The sequence below is a fragment of the Gekko japonicus genome, unplaced genomic scaffold (assembly GCF_001447785.1).
Source record: "Gekko japonicus isolate JY-2015 unplaced genomic scaffold, Gekko_japonicus_V1.1 scaffold835, whole genome shotgun sequence".
Classification (NCBI taxonomy): Eukaryota; Metazoa; Chordata; class Lepidosauria; order Squamata; family Gekkonidae; genus Gekko; species Gekko japonicus.
In genome coordinates this window covers 235527-253052 of record NW_015175997.1, presented here as the reverse complement: position 1 = coordinate 253052, position 17526 = coordinate 235527, and positions in this window count along the sequence as shown.

The window sequence follows — 17526 nt, the reverse complement described above, 5'->3', positions numbered from 1 at the left end:
TTTGTTCACTGATTCCCAAGATGTCGATGTTCAGTCTTGCTATCTCTTTTTTGACCACATCCAACTTACCTTGATTCATAGATCTTACATTCCAGGTTCCTATGCAGTATCTTCACTCTTTCTGGGGTTACTTGTACTTGCCTTCTGCTCTTCCTCAGTAGCATACTGGACACCTTCTGACCTGAGGGGCTCATCTTCCAGAGTCATATCTTTTAGCCTTTTGTTACCGTCCATGGAGTTTTCTTGGCAAAAATACTGGAGTGGGTTGCCATTTCCTTCTCCAGTGGATTACGTTTTGTTTGTTACTCCTCTTTACTAAAAAGGTATTCCCAGAATCCTTATCTGCTTCTCAGTATTATAGGAACTGAAGCACCAGTTCTGCTTCTTATCATCCATTCATTTGATTTGGTGGTAAGGAACCTAATGTTCAAAAGACTGATGCTGAATGATAATCTCATGTGAAACATAGCTGAAGTACTTTCATTGTATCCTCACATGGAGGAATACTGCTTTTTTATGTTCTCCAATAATAACGTCCAAGCCTTTCTATAGGATGTGTCACATTCCCTATTTAGAAAATACCTCACACAATGGGTAATAGTGTAGAACTAGTATAAGGCTAGTGGTGTACAGCAGATTTCTGAAAGACAGGTGAGAAAAGGCACAGACTCCATAAAGATTTAATCTGACAATACTGATGTGGTTATGGATCTAGATGGTTGCCCCACAACTAGTAATTTTTTCTTTCCAAGCTTCCACATATGCTGAGGTAAATACTATTATTTCTTAAATTTTACAGTGCTAACTGAAGCACCTTAACAAACTTAACCTGCCTACTCCAAATTTGATGCATAAAATAGTATAACAGAGAGCTGAAATTAGGGGAGCTTGCTCCATGGCATTGCATAGAGCTGCCCACAACCACCACCTTCTTTTCCAGGTAATTGAGCCCAGCTTATTCCCAGTAGCCCTCCAATAAAACGTAACACAATGGAATGAATTCTTTAAAACTCATAGAAGATACACAAAGGTCAGGCTACAAACGTGCTTAAGTTTATCCCAGACCAAACCTGGCTGTGGCAAATGACTTAGCAAAATCTTGGCTCTGGGTCTTGTGACCCTGACCCTCTGGGTACTCTTTCCTCCCAAAACAATAATGGCCATTTTCTAGCAGTAACATTTACAGATTAATCACACCCTCAAGCAGCATAATATGACTGAAGCTTCCCAGAATAGCTGATGAGAGCTCACACACTGTGCCTCTCAGCTTCTTGGCATGTCATGTAACCACTTCTTGGCCAAATAAGCCATTGCTCTCTCTGACTAGATGGCAGGATTTGCAAGCAATTACCCCTTGCAATGATGTTCCTCAAAGCTCCCCCATTTCCTGCACTTGACCAACTAGCTCTTGAGAGAGGTTTATGCACTTTAGTGCAGCTTGGGCCTCCTCACCTGTCATTCCAATCACAAACGGCCAGGAACAGATAAGTGCATGGGGGTCTCAAGGCAGTTCTCTAGCTGTCTGTGTGCCTGTATTGTCTAAACTACCGTCTCCCCACTGGGCTGTGTAACTGTGTCTCCCTTCCATCTCCTTCAGAGAATCTTGTACCATTCTTGGTGTCCACATTTTTGCTGGTGCCAGCTCCTGGTAGGATGGTTTGCACAGCCCGTGTTCTGCTTACTGTCAATACCTTTGAAATAGCTCTGCTTGTGGGTCAGTGGCATGGCTTGTTGTACTTGTGCTGCCCCAAAGCACAGATCCAAGAAAGTTCTCACCAGCTCCTGTAGTAGGACAACATAATGGTTGGAAACCAGAGTGTTGCTCTCAAAGAGATGAGTGGCCAGAGATGAGAAAAGATCTAGCTCCTCACTCACATCTGCCAAGATGGCCAGTTCCAGTGCTAAGTACCCACTGTGGCTAGAGTCTCTGAAACAGGAAGAAAGGCCTGTCACCTGTTTTGCCCTGTGAATCACCCTCCGCACAGACTTTGCTGGGAGAAACTTTTGTCCCTTGCTCTCCACACACATTACAGTGTTACCGGCTGAAGGCACTATTCTACAAGGGCTCAACAGGGCAGCTCGACACTCAGCACAGTGTAGGAGTGGCAGAAGCTTTCCTACCACAAGAGAGGAAATGTAGGTGACTATGTCTTCCTCTAACTCAACCAGGAGTGTCAGGGCTGTAACTATACTATTTGTCCCTTTGGGAAGACTGGCACACGGAGGAGACTGCCAGATTTGCCTGTGCCTCAAAGGCCAGGAGGCCTGCAACTGGAGAGCAGCCCGTCTGCACAGGGATATGTCAAGAAGGTTTGGCAGATCAAGACCCAACTCAGAAAGAGTTCTGCTTAAGACATGTCTGTATGCGTGCTGGAAAGCCCATGCTGTGGCCACCCCTTTATGGCCACATGCTTGACCAATGGCTCCCCTACACCATTCCAGCGGGTCCAAGGTCCACCAACATGGGAACAAATGAGCTATGGTGTTGTCCTCTGCCTGTAGGTGGGTCTGCACCACCCACTGAAAGCTGCGCAGGTTCACCAGGAAGCCAAGGAAGCCCCAACAATGCCTACTCAGCCATAATGGTTCCCCAGTGACAGTTCGCAGTTTGCGGAGCAGGTTCTCATATTCATTACAGAGACTGTTGAAAGCATCTGCATTGGTGAGGGACAGCGGGGCTTTGGAGCCTCTCCCATGGATGTTCCAGCTGTTGCATGCATCAAAAACTGCACTAAGAAGCCGGACGAAGTGGGTAGTTGCTTCATGACCCTGAAATTGGGGCAGGCCTAGCCTGGCTGCAAAATCTAAAGCCTGTGCTGTGCCCTCACTAAACAACTGCGTGGTGCCATTTCCCCACACACGCCGCTCGTGGAGGCAAATTCCTCCAGCTTGGCTTGCTGTCTGGAGCACCTCTTCTTCCTGCAGAGCCCCCAGATGCAAGAGGTAGTCCCAGCAGACAACCTTGCCATTCATCAAGAGGCTGCCATCAGCTTGTAGCTTATTATGTATCAGTGACAACAAGTGACTGGGGTCAAAATAGTATGCAGTTTCTAATGAAGGGGTGGCTGGATGAAAAAATGTGGACTTGACAGAAAGACCGTCTACCATCACTCCCAGCCGCCTGGCTGTATCAATGTTTGGAGCTGTAGCATCAGATGTCACAGACATAACCTGCACACCAATGCTGTATAGTTTGAGGATACAGTGATGCAGGAGCTGGGCTTGTATATCACCTCTAAGCGTGGCAAGGAGGAAGTAACCAAGAGGGATAATCCATTGACCTTGGAAGCCAACAGCCACAAACAGAAGGGCTTCTCCTGCGGCAAGAACTTCATCTGCATCATAAAACCCAGCACCAAAGTCCACAAGCCCATGCAGCCTCTTGGTGGAAGGGTTATAATGGATTCTCCTCTCCAAAGGCACTGTACCAATAAGTAGAGAGCACAACTTGAAGACTTGATCCCCAGCTTCAGACCTCTTTGCCAAAGCACTGAAGGCTTGTTGGCTGAATCCCGGCTGGTAATCAGAGTTTGAAAGCCACCTATAAAGGAAGAAATGGGGGAAAGAATGCTGTGAGCTTCATGTTCAGCTCAGATGAAAATGTTCTAGTGACAAGCAACAGAACCTGAGGTCAACAAATTCATTTGCTCTCATATTTATGGAAGAAGAATCTAAAGGAAAATATTATTCCAATTAGCTATTTTTAAGTCAACTCATCCATGCATCATTTGTATGAACTTGTGCTAAAGGCCTACAGTTAGGCATGGTGAAGTGGAGTTCTATCTCTGTACTTTGGTTCTGTTTGCTGAATTCGGAATGGAGGAGAAAGACCAGTGGATTATTTAATCTCTCCAGGTTCTGTTCCAAAGAGTAGGTATGTTAGTCTTGCTGCATCAAAGACATCAGTCCTGCAGCATCTTAAAGATCAACAGTATTTTCAAAAGTGACTGAGCATACTTTCCTGCAGCATCTTAAAGATCAACAGTATTCCCTAGCATATTTTCAAAAGTGACAGAGCATACTTCATCCATTTCGCTGATAAAATATACTTGTTTATGAAAGTGCATGTTGCAGTGGTCTTTAAGGTGCCACAGAAATCTTCCTCTTTTAGGATGTCACACCCCATCTGATCCCAGGCATCCAGTCCTAGAAACTGGAATTCCAGCAGGCATGTCTTCATAGTTCTACAATTTCCTCCCTTTGATTATGCACGTTTTGTTCAATTTTGTATTCCTAATCAGGTCTTCTGAGGATGTCTGAAATGATCTTTTCTGAAAATATCTGTCAGATCTGACCTCTCATTTTTGGAACAAGAGAGTTGAAAATTCCTCTCCCCCCAACAGTGATGTACAATGCAGTCCTAAATAGAGTTACATTGAAGTCAGTGATTTGTTTAGGACTGTACTGTCAGTATCTGCACACTTTTATAATGTATTACAATACAGTGCCACTCCAAGCATTATTTATCCCTATGGGGGGGGGGGGAACCCAGCCCAAAAGATGCCTTCTTCATGTCTGAGAAGCCACTTATAAATTATATACAAATAGAAGCTACCTACATATGCAAGTTTGTTGAGTCTGGCAGCTGGAATGTCTTCCTCATTAATTCATAGGCCTTGGTGGAGAACAAATGCAGCGAGACTGCAAAGTTGCGGGTGACAGCCGGATAGCTGTCATACTGGGCTTCCTCACATTGCAGGTTGAGCTGCAGGCCTGCTGAAGCAAAGGGAGTTACTGAGGGAAGATGCGGACACTGGTCATGCTGCAAAAGACAAGTATGCAGAGTTGACCACACTAACCCTGCACGGTTTAGACTGGAGCCTGACAACAGATTCTATATTCTATTCTCATGGAAGCAAACTGGCGCAAAAATTACAGCAGAGAAGTAATTACAGGTATGAATTACAGAAAGGCTAGTAGCCTAGCACTTGCTTGCAGAGTCCAACTAACATTTAAAATATGGGCCTGTATCCAACCACATATTCTGAAGACTTAATGGCACAAGTTTTCTTAAGAGCAGAAGCAATTTTTGCCAATTCCCCCAATCCACTGCAGACCCCCTCCCCTGGTCCCCAAGTTGTCCCTGAGAACGGTGTTTCTAAAGAGTTGGGTCCGGGTTCCCCTCAATGGCACAGCAGCTGCTGAGAATGGCTTCTAAAAAACCCAGATCCCAAACATGCTTGGAAGGTTGGCGGGGGAGGGGGGTTTGGGAGGAAAGGCTGCTGCCTCCCCCCCCCCCCCCCCGGTCATTTTTCCACACTGAAACAGTGCTGTGGGAGAGCTATCTCCCCATTCTTGCTGCTTCATGTACACAGAATACTCCACATGGAGCAGCAAAAATGGAGAAACAATCTCCCCCCAGCACTGTTTCCACACAGGAAAACATCTTTGGGGGGGGAAAAGCAGGCCCTTCCTGCTTGCCACAGAGGCAGTCTAAGATTGTTTGGGCTCTGTCTCTCTCTCTCTCTTCTTCTTCTTGTTGTTAGAAGCCATTCCCTGCAGCTGCTGTGCAGCTGCTGGGAACCTGGACCCAACCCTTTAAAAGCACTAACTTGTAGTTTGGCCCTAAGACAAGGTCAAAGACAGATCTTTCTATCTTTGTACAATGGTCCCTCCTTGGGGCCTGCCCTACAAGATACTAGTAGCACATAATGCTTTCTAGCATAAAGGATGGGGCAGAGAGCTATTTGACAGTACTCAGCGCTCCACCTCCCTTCCCTGGCTTACCACTGAACTGGGATTTCAGCATGTGTTCTGCATCCTCCTGGAGGAGATGCTGCTCCCGCAGGCTCTCCAGCACACTCCACAGCTCCTGCTGGTAGTAGGAGAGGCGGCGCTGGGCTGCACCCCGCTCTTGTTCATTCCCCAGCACAGGGCCAGTGGAGACAAAAGACTTTGCTTTGCCATCCATGGGTTCACTCAGGCTGTACTGGTGCTCAGCTTGGATGAGCTCCACCTGAAGAGAAGCAACAGAGATCTAGACAATGGTCTGCTCGTTCTCATCATAAATTCCCTGTCCGTCCACATCAGATGTTTATCAAAGTGTCTGAGGGTTTCCCCCCAGAAGGGGCTATTCTGTCTGTTTTTATTCTTACTCTACCTCACTCTTCTACTTTATCTGCTCTGGCTTCTCCCTGGGACTGTGATCAGAATCAAATCCTTCTAGACTCCTCTTATCAGAAGAGGATATTTATTTATTTATTTTTCATATTTATATCCCGCCCTCCCCAGTGGGCTCAGGGCGGTATAGATATTGGATCTATACCCCACCCTTCACTCAGGGTGGCTTACAATCTCCTTTCCCCTCCCCTCCCCAACAACAGACACCCTGTGAGGTAGGTGAGGCTGAGAGAACTCTTTTGAGAACTGCTTGTGAGAGAACAGCTCTGAAAGAACTTGTAACTGACCCAAGGTCACACCAGCAGCAGCATGTGGAGGAGTGGGGAATCAAACCTGGTCCTCCCAGATTAGAGTCCGCACACTTAACCACTACACCAAACTGGCTCTCACAGGGTTGCCAACCTCCACGTACTAGCTGGAGATCTCCTAGGATTACAACTGATCTCCAGGCAACAGAGATCAGTTCCCCTGGAGAAAATGACCACTTTGGAAGGTGGACTCTATGGCATTATACCCGATTGAAGTCCCTCCCCTCTCCAAACCCTCCCTTCCTCAGGTTCCCCCCCCCAAAAATCTCCAGGTATTTCCCAACCTGGAAATGGCAGCCCTAGGTCCTCACCATGCTGCCTTCATCCCCCTAAAGCAGGGGAATTTGCACCATGCCTGTAAGCTGGACAGTAAAGTAAGGTCCCTGGCTGTTGGTTTGCTCCAGGTGCACATGGAAACAGGAGCTGCAGGCTCCTGGCACAGAGCAAATAACTAGGTGCCCCTTGCTTGCATATTTACCGCTTTGGCTTGTGAAGCAACTTCACTGATACTGGAAGCTGGTCCATTGATGCCCATGGCTTTAAGGGACTTAGATGGCTGTTGCCCTTTGGTTGGTTTCTGCATTGAGAAAGAGATCAATGAATTAAACAGCAACTTGTTCAAAAGGAATAAAGGCATGCCCAAAACATGTACTTATAACATTTAATATAAATAACAAGCATCAACAATATTGCTGCAATATACCCAAACAATCCCAGAGCTGCTTCTTACTTCATTGTATTTGAATAACTTCAAATATATTCTCCATTTTTCCCCAGCTGGCGACTGAGAAGACAACCTGGAACCAATTTCAGTATTCAGAAGAGGCACATGGGTACCTTTCTCTTAGGATTTTACCACTTCAGAATGCAGTGTGATTTAAATACTCTTCCACATTATAATTCACTGCAAGTTTAAAGTTAATGTTATCAGGCTGGATCCCTTTTAGCTTGCTGTACTCGTTTCCCCCTTGTGGAGGAGGCACCTGGGGTGGTAGACCACAAGAACAGCATCACTTGCCATTTTCTGAAAACTGGCTCTCAGGCACAGATATGGAGCCAATGCTTCTAAACACACTTTTATTTTAAATGTAAGGTAATGGACCAACTTTTTGTTTGTTTACTTAGGTTTATGTAAGCTTTTCATTTATACATCATTCCCAAAAGCTTATCTTCTGCAGGGGAAGAGGCAATTGCAAGGATTTTTAGGCCCATCAGACCGACCGAAGTTTAATCTCTGGCATGTTTCACTTTCAAACATGGATTATCATGGGCTAAGTCCTATATATTTGGCATGCTTTTTGTACTTTAGTAAAATTTATATTTATGAAAATAAGCCCCCTTTTTATTCAGGTCTATTAAAATTCTGCCTCACTAGATTCCTACAAGATAGCTGTGTTAAAAGATTGCCTCCTTTCCTATTTTATATGTTAATTTGTACTTTAGTAAAATTTATATTTATGAGAATAAGCCCCCTTTTTATTCAGATCCATTAAAGTTCTGCCTCACTAGATTCCTACAGATTCCTACAAGATAGCTGTGTTAAAAAATTGCCTCCTTTCCTATTTTATATGTTAAAAAGACTGTGATAGCTTTTGAAACATTTCCTGTAACCCTGATTCTTTCTTCCGTATTCACAAAATCTTAATTCATGTAGTGGTCAAGGTTCAAAGTACAAACCAAAAGAAGGCAGACTGCAGAACTTTGTTGGGCCCATTAAATTCTGGTAGAACTGGACAAATGCTGTCAATACCTTGAGTTCTAAAAATGGTTGATGTAAAGAGAGTTCTAAAAATGGTTGATGTGGAATGTGTAAAAGACAAAGGCATACTTCATCATTTTTCTTCCTTATTCTTTTAAAGTTGATCATTAAAACAACCTGTACGTATCACCAGTTCCAGCATGCTAGCTGACTACATCTGAATTTAGGGCACTCGCTCAGCCTCCTTTCCCTTGATCCTTTCATGTGAAAGACTCTTTGTTAGATTCTGAATTAATTTGTGCAATTTTGCATTTATTCTAAAATAGAGTAATAACATGTATTTAAGCACTTTTAACAAATGGTGCCAGATCCCTGGTGAACATTTCTTCCAAATATTCCTGCTTTTTTTTGCCTGCAGGCCACATTAGTGCTCATGTCCTTCCAGTTATGTTATTTTTTGCATTCTCGGCAAATTTCCTAAAAAACAGGGAGCAATCTTAAGCAGGTCTACTCAGAAATAAGTTATACTTTATTCAGTGGGGCTTATTCCCAGGAAAATGTTCTTAGGATCAAAGCATAAATTTCGGCTTGAAAGCTAGCACAGAAACGCCTTTTCTTATTCCAGACAGGCTGACTGTCGCCCACCATTCCATTTTATACAAACAGCATTTCATGCTAGGCTAGACAACTCATGACTGCAACCAAATGGCACGTCATAGAAGTACCTGAATAGAGAGCTTCTTCTGTGATCCCCATTTTACTATATGAACCTTTTTTCTCAGCAGCTGTATCAGAGACTGACAAAAGATGGTGGTCTTTTGCATGTTCCCAGATCCCTCATTGTTGCTATTACTAGATGTCTGGGAAAATGGCTGATGAAACACAGCTTTTCCTCTTCACCCAGCCTGATTCCCAAACCTCTATTCTCTCTTTCTGGGCACTGTCTTCGCCTTCCTTGAATCCCCATCTTGAACATTTAAAACCCTCCTGCCCCCAGCCTGGATATTTGCTATTGCCAATTAATCCCATTCCTTATGGTCAACCTAATCCGCCCCCCCCCCCCAATGTTTCTACAGATAGTTTTATACTGAGAAATATTCTGTCATGACTTCAAGGATAAATACGTTCATTTTCAACTTATTTTTCTTCATAACAGGGATACTGTTAGATGCCACCACCTACCGCACCATGCTGATAAGTAGCAACGGGAACAGATTTGGAAGTATGAGCTGCACCAGAACCTTACCTTATTAACAGACTGAAGGGGAAAGAAGATACAGCAGGAAGGGCTAGGTAGTCAGGAAACACAGAGCAGGCTAGACCTTTCCCCAAGGCACAGATCTCTCATTCAAGCTGAGAAAGGATCCAGCTGGTGGAAACCCTGAGGTGGTCTGCCCCGTGCTTCACCACACTCACTGCCAGGGAAGAGTCACCAGCAGGAAGCCTCTCCTGCCCTCTGCAAGGAAGACAAATATTCCCAGAGCCAACAATTTGCACATTTCTGCTGCTCTGATGGAAAACCAAAAGCCAGGATCAGGAGGCCTCCACAGCTGCAGCTGTTTTGTCAAATGCGGACTAGGTATGTGTATAACCACCCTGCATCTGCACCACAATCCCTACTCTCCTTGGAAATGGGGCAGCACGCTGGGCTGACTCACCAACTGGGATGAGCCCTTGGAAAGTCATCCTGATCCAGTGATCCGTGCAGCTTCACTTTTCAGCCTGTGCTGCTCTCCCCCAAGTGCCTTTTCACTTGCAAGGGAATTTACTTCAGCTTTCTGAAAGGGATGACTAAAGGAGATGCCTCAGACTCTCAGTTTTGGATTGAGGCCGCCTACACCAGTGACTGCTCACAGGACGAAGGGAGCCTTGAACTCTCGAAAGCTCACACCCTGGAAATCTTGTTGGTCTCCGAGTCCAAGGTGCTCCTGGAGTCGAGTCTTTCTATGTTGTTGGCTTTTGATCGTTTGTAACTCAGGATGCCCGGCCCTCTTGGGCCTTTTGTTTCTATGCCAATATGAAATGTAACAGCAGCAGTGAAAAGACTACTTATGGGCACTGCTCGTACTAGTCAAGATACCAGAGATCCTAAGCAAACACAGAGCAGCTAGCGGCAGCCTACGTATATTGTGCCTACAAAGATACAAAAGTGCACAGATCACCCACTGTAAAAACAAAAGCAGCAGCAGGAGCCACAAAAGAGAAAGCCCCAGAAGATGCATTTTGGCTAGCATGTATGGTGATGAATATGACCCACTGTGGGAAGAATAGAACAATCTCATCTTGTAGTCAGTAGCATGTAAAATTCCTTCTGTTGAAAAAGTTTATAAAGTTGCATCAGCAATATGTAAGGAAAGAACAACAGTTCTGTAGAATGCAAGTCTAAACAGCAGAGTAGACAAGAGGTGTTCAGTCCAAAGTACAAATCAGATAAAGTAGAGAAGTATCTAAAATTTCATTAAATCAATATATAAAAGTAAAGGTAAAGGTTTCCCTTGCTCGAGAGCTAGTCGAATCTGACTCTAGGGGGCGGTGCTCATCTCTGTTTCCAAGCCAAAGAGCCAGCGCTGTCTGAAGACGTTTCCGTGGTCATGTGGCCAGCATGTGGCCATGTGGCCAAGGCACAAGGAATGCTGTTACTTTCCCACCTAAGCGGTACCTATTTATGTACTTGCAATTTCTTGCTTTCGAACTGCTAGGTTAGCTGGAGCTGGGGCCAGAGACAGGAGCTCACGCCATCATGCAGCACTCAGGTCTCGAACTGCCGAGATACAGACCTTCCAGTCTGCAGCTTCAGCATCTTAACCTCTGAGCCACCATGGCCCAAATCAATGTATACTAACATACAAATTAGGACATCCACCTAGAAAGAAGTGTGAAACAGAGAAACACTGTGTCCAACTGTCTTCAAATTTCATCCAATAATCCACCAGTCTACAGGTTCTCCTGATATAACCTTCCATGACCCATGAGTATCCATAGGCTAATTACCTGGCAGGCTCTTGCATACCCCAGCCAATTTTATTTTACTTATGCATAGTATTTATTTTATTTATACCCCTCCACCAGGGAACCCAAAGCAGCTAACATCATTCTCCACTCTTCCATTTTATCTTCACAACAACCTTGTTGAAGCTGGGAGAATGTGTGACTGACTCAAGGTCACTCAGTAAGCTCCTAGTGCAGCACTCTGAACACCTCTTGTTAACCCTTTGTTCCACCAATTTTCTTTCACTGAAATCAGCAAGACCTGAAATTTATTTTGTGTATGTATGTGTGTTTTGTGTGTGTGTGTGTTTTTGAGCGTGTGTGTGTGTTTTTGAGCGTGTGTGTGTGTGTGCCTGGAAGTCATAAGTAACTTCTGGTTATTACCCCCAGTGGGGCTTGGACCTTTCAGAGAGGTGGCTTACTACTGCCTGCCTCTGCATCCTTGCCCTAGTATTCCTTGGAGATTTATTTTATTTTTTATTTATTTAACTTTCAATGTATAGACCGCTCACCCCCTAAGGGCTCTGAGCGGTTTACATTGTACAATTATTAATTATATTACCTTACTAGGGCCACACACACAATGAGGAGAAGGGGCTACCTATCAGGCACCCATGGCAGGGTCTTAGTTGTTGTTGTTTCTTACGGAGGTTCTTCAATCCGGGCGACGGCGTCTTTTTGGCGCAGATCTTCCTTTCGGTCACAGCGACTCCTTCAGGGTATGGACCCACCGCGCACGATGGCGTGTGCTACCGCAGCCAGCCTCTGTCCCAATTGGCTCCGGCCTGCCGCGTTGCCCCGCCGCCATGCTTCGCCGGCCCAATCTCCGCTCGAGCCGCTCGCCTCGCTGCCGCCGCCATGTTTTGCTGCCGTCATCACTTCGTTCCTCAACCGCCGCCACGCCACCACGAAGGGAAGGAATGGTCCCCCCCCCACTTTAAGAGCAGGTACCCATTCATCTACTCGCTCGTTCGGGCTTTCGAACTGCTGGGTGGGCGGGAGCTGGGACATGGACCGCAAGCTCACCCCGGCCACGGTGGGACTCGAACAGCCGAAGCTGTTCTCCCATCCAAGTACTTGCCAGGGTCGGCTTCCAAGATATGATGAGACTGGGCTTGCCTGGGGCTGAGACCTGAAATGTCTTAACCTTGCCTTGATTGCGCCTGATCTTGCAAGTAAAGGTATGACTGGTAATATAGCCAACTAGGGTAAGGTAAGCTATGGCACAAGTACAACAATACTTTGTAACAGTTGTCATTGTTTGCTTAGAGGTCATGTGTGGGTCTGCACACTGCAACATTATAAGCATAAGTTATTTCAGCATTCACAGCCATTCCTGTCTGAAATTCCTGTAAATGTTTCTACAGTATGTTAACTTAATAAGAAATCTAGAAAAAAGATAAAAGACATCCAGTAAAAGCCTAAAATCAAAATATTACATATATTCCAGATAAGCAGAAATTTAAAGACACACTGAAATACATACAACTAGTTGAGCACCAAAAATTTCTGTATTAATGGTTCAAGGTGCACAGAAAAAAGTTTTCTGTAATAATAAAAATAGTACATATATATAGTACTCATTACTCCAAAAATAAAGCCTGCATAGCCCAGGCTTGCCCGTTCTCATCAGATCTCGGAAGCTAAGCAGGGTTGGCCCTGGTTAGTACTTGGATTGGAGACCACCAAAGAAGTCCAGGGTTGTTACGTAAAGGCAGGCAACCCCATTGCCTTGAAAACCTTATGAGGGATCACCCTAAGTTGGCTGTGACTTGACAGAACTCTCCACCACTGCTCTACATCAATGCAATATGGAATTTTCAATTATACAGTGGTTCACAGACTGTAGGTTAGGGCCCAAAACTGGGTCATGGCCTTCATGTATGTGGGTCACAAGGCCAAGAATGAGGAGGTGGTGCAGAGAAAACTGGGTTAGGAGATTCTGGGAGATTCAACAGCAAGTTGAGTAAATTTGAGTTTGCCTCTACATAAGGTGCAAAATAGTCATGAAATACTGACCATTGCTCAGTAATGCTACCTCTTTATAAATGGTAAACATGAAAACAGAATGTAAGGTGTGAGATCCCTTCATTTTATGTTAGGGAGGGGAAAAGAAGTGTGGAACTACTTTGCAAGTACGTCCTGAAAAGTACAATGCATTTAGAAGTGGTCCCATTTCAAAAGCCTTCAAAATTACTTTAACAGGCATGTTAAGAATAGAACAGTCACACATTCCATTGCGAATGAATCTTCTAATAGTACAGAAATGCATGTTAGAACTAGACCATAGGAAAAAATATCCTCAGCTTTTAGCATCTTATTTATTCAAGTAGTTTACAGATCCTTCGCCACAGAAGTAATGAAAACAGCTAACACCACAGCTCCACTCAGTGGTTGTAGCTCTTCAAGCATTATGACAAAGTATTCGAATTTCTCTAACAAGTTACTCAGCCATTTCTTGGCAAGAATTAATTCCTGTTCAGTCATTCAAAGTACATACATTGCATGTGTGCACAAGGGAACAGATCATGCCAGCTAGCAGTGCAGATGAACACATGCAATGAACCTTTGTGCATTTACACAGAACCAGGAACATTGCAAAAAGCTGTGTCCCCACAGTCTATACAAAACTGATGCATGTACACAGATAGGGTGTTTTGCAGACATTATCTATACATCCAGATATTCAGGGATGGTCTAGCAGGAATGGTCTTGCTCCCCTATATATAAGAACATAAGAAGTGCCCTGCTGGATCAGACCAATGGTCCATCTAGTCCAGCATCCTGTCTCACACAGCGGCTAACCAGTTCCTCTGGATGGCAAACAGGGCACAGAGTATATTCACTTTGAGAGCTAGTTTATATCGTACCCCAATAAATAAGTTTTGGACCTAATAAATATCAGTTTTGAGCCTATTATCTCAGTTCTGGGGTACTATTCTTCCTTTGAGATTGTGTGTAGCCTTTCCTGCCTTGGCAAAATTAGCTGGAATCACCATTACCAAGTGGAATAAAGGCGTGCCTTGGATTATAAGATAGAACATAGAGACACATGGAAAGCAGAAAAACAATCAGAGACAAAAACGCTTGTTTCCCACGTTATATGTGCAGTGTTCCTCAACTGTGTTCCTTCAGATTCCAGGTGAATGATCGAATGCTGTGTCATGTAAAAAAATCTGCCTATATGTTTAAAGCTCCCTTGTAAGGCAGAAGGCTAAGCAAGAACCTGCTAATTTTATAGTATGGTTCTTTATGAGGAAAAGTATTAATATATTCAGTCACCATACTGGTAATACAAAATAGTCTTCTGTTATGCATGCAGAAGGTCCCAGATTCGATTCCTGGCATCTCTAGTTAAAAAGCTCTAGTGTATCAGGGCTTAGAAAGACCTCTGCCCAAGACACTGGAGAGCTGCAACCACTTACAAGTAGAGAATGTGGATATACACACCACAGCCCCACGATTTATTCTGACCTTGCTTACAGAGATATTTGTACTATGAACAACAATCTGAAAAATGATTTTTTTATGGTCCTAATTTATCCCAGTAAAGAAGTCGGACTTATCAAGTTAATGAACTGGTCCAACTTCTTGTGTTTTAAAGCTTAGGTCAAAAGTACTGTATTTTGAATAATTTTACTTTATGGTCTGTATTTTAATAATTTGTACCACTGGGGAAGGCCTTGTGGCAGAAACATGTTTGGTTTTAATGTAATTTTCTATTATTCATGATTGTAATGCATTAAAAGTGTTGTTAATTTAACATATGTAACCCACTAGTATCCTGTTATTAGGCTTTTTGTCTCCCCAACTATTTGCCCAGTGCAGAGTTTGATACACTTCTAAAAGCATTAATGGCATTTATCTAGACTTTCGGTTGATTCCCCCCCCCCTCCCCATCCCTCAGCTAGTGAGCCTGACTTTTGCACGGTCCTTTGAATTTTAATCATTACTGCTACTTACCTTTTTACTAGCTTTATATTGCTATACTTTTATGTTTTAAATGTTTTATGCTGGTTGCTTTGTCTATTGACCTTATGGGTTTTGTTACAGAAATTAGAAGCCAGGTTGACAGCCAATTCTGACTGAGAGTGCAGATGGGATATGAAAATATGAATGAAAGAATGGATGAATGAAATTGTACCTTAAATGAGAACACAGAGGGGACCACACCCGCCTTCAGTCTCTTCTGCCCTCCATAGATCTCAAACTCATCCTGACTGAAGTGCTCTGAGCAGAGGCAGGCCCCAGAACCTGGGATCCACAACTTCCTGGAAGCTGGTTCAATGCGATTCACAGCAAGCATCCACTTCTTCCTCAGCTCATGGGCTTTAGGGAAACTGAAAGAGAAAGGGGGCATCACTTTCACCTCAAAGGGGCAGCCTTGTTTGTCTACTGCAGCAAAAATAAATTACAGGGGTCTTGTTGTACCTTATCGTCTAACAAAATTGTATTTTGCATAAGGTTTTGTAGGCAAGGGCTCTTTCTTATGTTCCCTCAAATTCCCTACATAAAAAGGCAGCACAAGGAGGTTCTGCTTATAGTAATGTAATAATAAAAATAGTCAGGGGTCGTTTCATAGAAAAAGAGCTGGGGGAACTCATTAGCATAACTCATTAGCATATGCCACACCCCCTGACATCACCGGAACTGTGTCATAAGGCCACACCCCCCCAACGGTCCCAGCCGCCGTCGCCGGCCTTGCAGCTCCACTGCCGAGCCCCATGAGGGGCCCGGCGGCGGGAGTGCAAGGAAGCCCCGCGAAGGCTCTCCCTGGCCCCAGGCAAGCAGGGGTGGGGAGAGGCAGGAAGGAAGCAACTTACCCTCCCTCTTCTCCTGCCTCCTCCTGGCTGAATGAGGGCCGGAAGCAGGGGGCGGGGCTTCGTCATGTGCTCCGCCCCCCGTACCTCACCCGGGGAAACTGCGATCCCCCGCGTTCCCCCCCGAAATGACCTCTGAAAATAGTACATATATATAGTACTCATTACTCCAAAAATTAAGCCTGCATAGCCCAGGCTTGCCCGATCTCATCAGATCTCGGAAGCTAAGCAGGGTTGGCCCTGGTTAGTACTTGGATTGGAGACCACCAAAGAAGTCCAGGGTTGTTATGTAAAGGCAGGCAACCCCATTGCCTTGAAAACCTTATGAGGGATCACCCTAAGTTGGCTGTGACTTGACGGCACTCTCCACCACTGCTCTACATCAATGCAATATGGAATTTTCAATTATACAGTGGTTCACAGACTGTAGGTTAGGGCCCAAAACTGGGTCATGGCCTTCTTGTATGTGGGTCACAAGGCCAAGAATGAGGAGGGAACATAAGAAAGAGGCTTGCTGAGTCAGGCTGCTGGTCCATCTAGTCCAGCATCCTGTGTCACACAGTGGCCGACCAGTTGTCTGGAGGGCCAAACAAACAGTGCATAAAAGCCAAGGTCTTTCCATGGTGTTGACTGCTAGCAGTGGCATTCAAAGGTTTACTGCTTCTGCATACAGCAGTTCCTTTTACTTATCATGGCTAGTAGTCACTGATGGGCCTATTCTCCAATGAAAAAAGGCTGCCTGCATGCACTGAATGGAGACATTGGATTTTTGTCTTGCTATAACTGTGACTATATTAATCAGACCTGTCACTTGCTACCCGTTACCTGTGTTAACCAGCTTAGCATAAATGAAGAATGGTCTCTAAACTGTTGGTGGTTACACATATGTTGTACATAATTACATTTCGCTTTGTACATCTTTCATTTCATGGTCCTCCTACACAAACTGTAGGAATCTTTCACAGCATCTGAAGTAGTAGTCTTTAGTCCACAAAAGCTTATGTAGGAATAAAATTCTGTTTGCCTTTAAAGGGCTACTAGACTGCAGTTTATTTTCAGCTTCCCCGCAAGAGATGTTGCTACAGCTGGTAGAGAAAGGGACTACGGCAAAAAGGAGAACGTCGCCATCTGGCTTCAGCCTGCAGGCCCTGGCACAGTGGTACCTCCTTTCCCTCCAGCTGGCTTGACTGCCCTCCAGCAGATGGGGGTCAGGGTGGGGGAGGTGCCATGACCATTTTTTCCAGAGCCTTTTGGTCTCTCAGTCTATCCCTGCCTCAGCTGCCCTGCTCTAGTCTAACACAGCTGTTTCTGCAATCTGCCTTGAGCTTCCTTTGGCCCTTGCCAGGGCTGCACTATGCCTGGGCTGCCAGAGGGTGAAGCTGGGTGCCACCATGCCCATGCTCCTCCATGCCAGTTGCATCACGCCTGGGCCACAGAGGTTGAAGCTGGACTGTTACTTACATGAGCCTTTCAGAACTGATAGATCAGTCAAGGAATCAAAATTTTCCAACTGGCTGATAAATAGCTGGTTACTCTGGGGTTGGGAATTGTTAATGATATTGTACTTCTTGCAATAGAGCTCGTAACATGT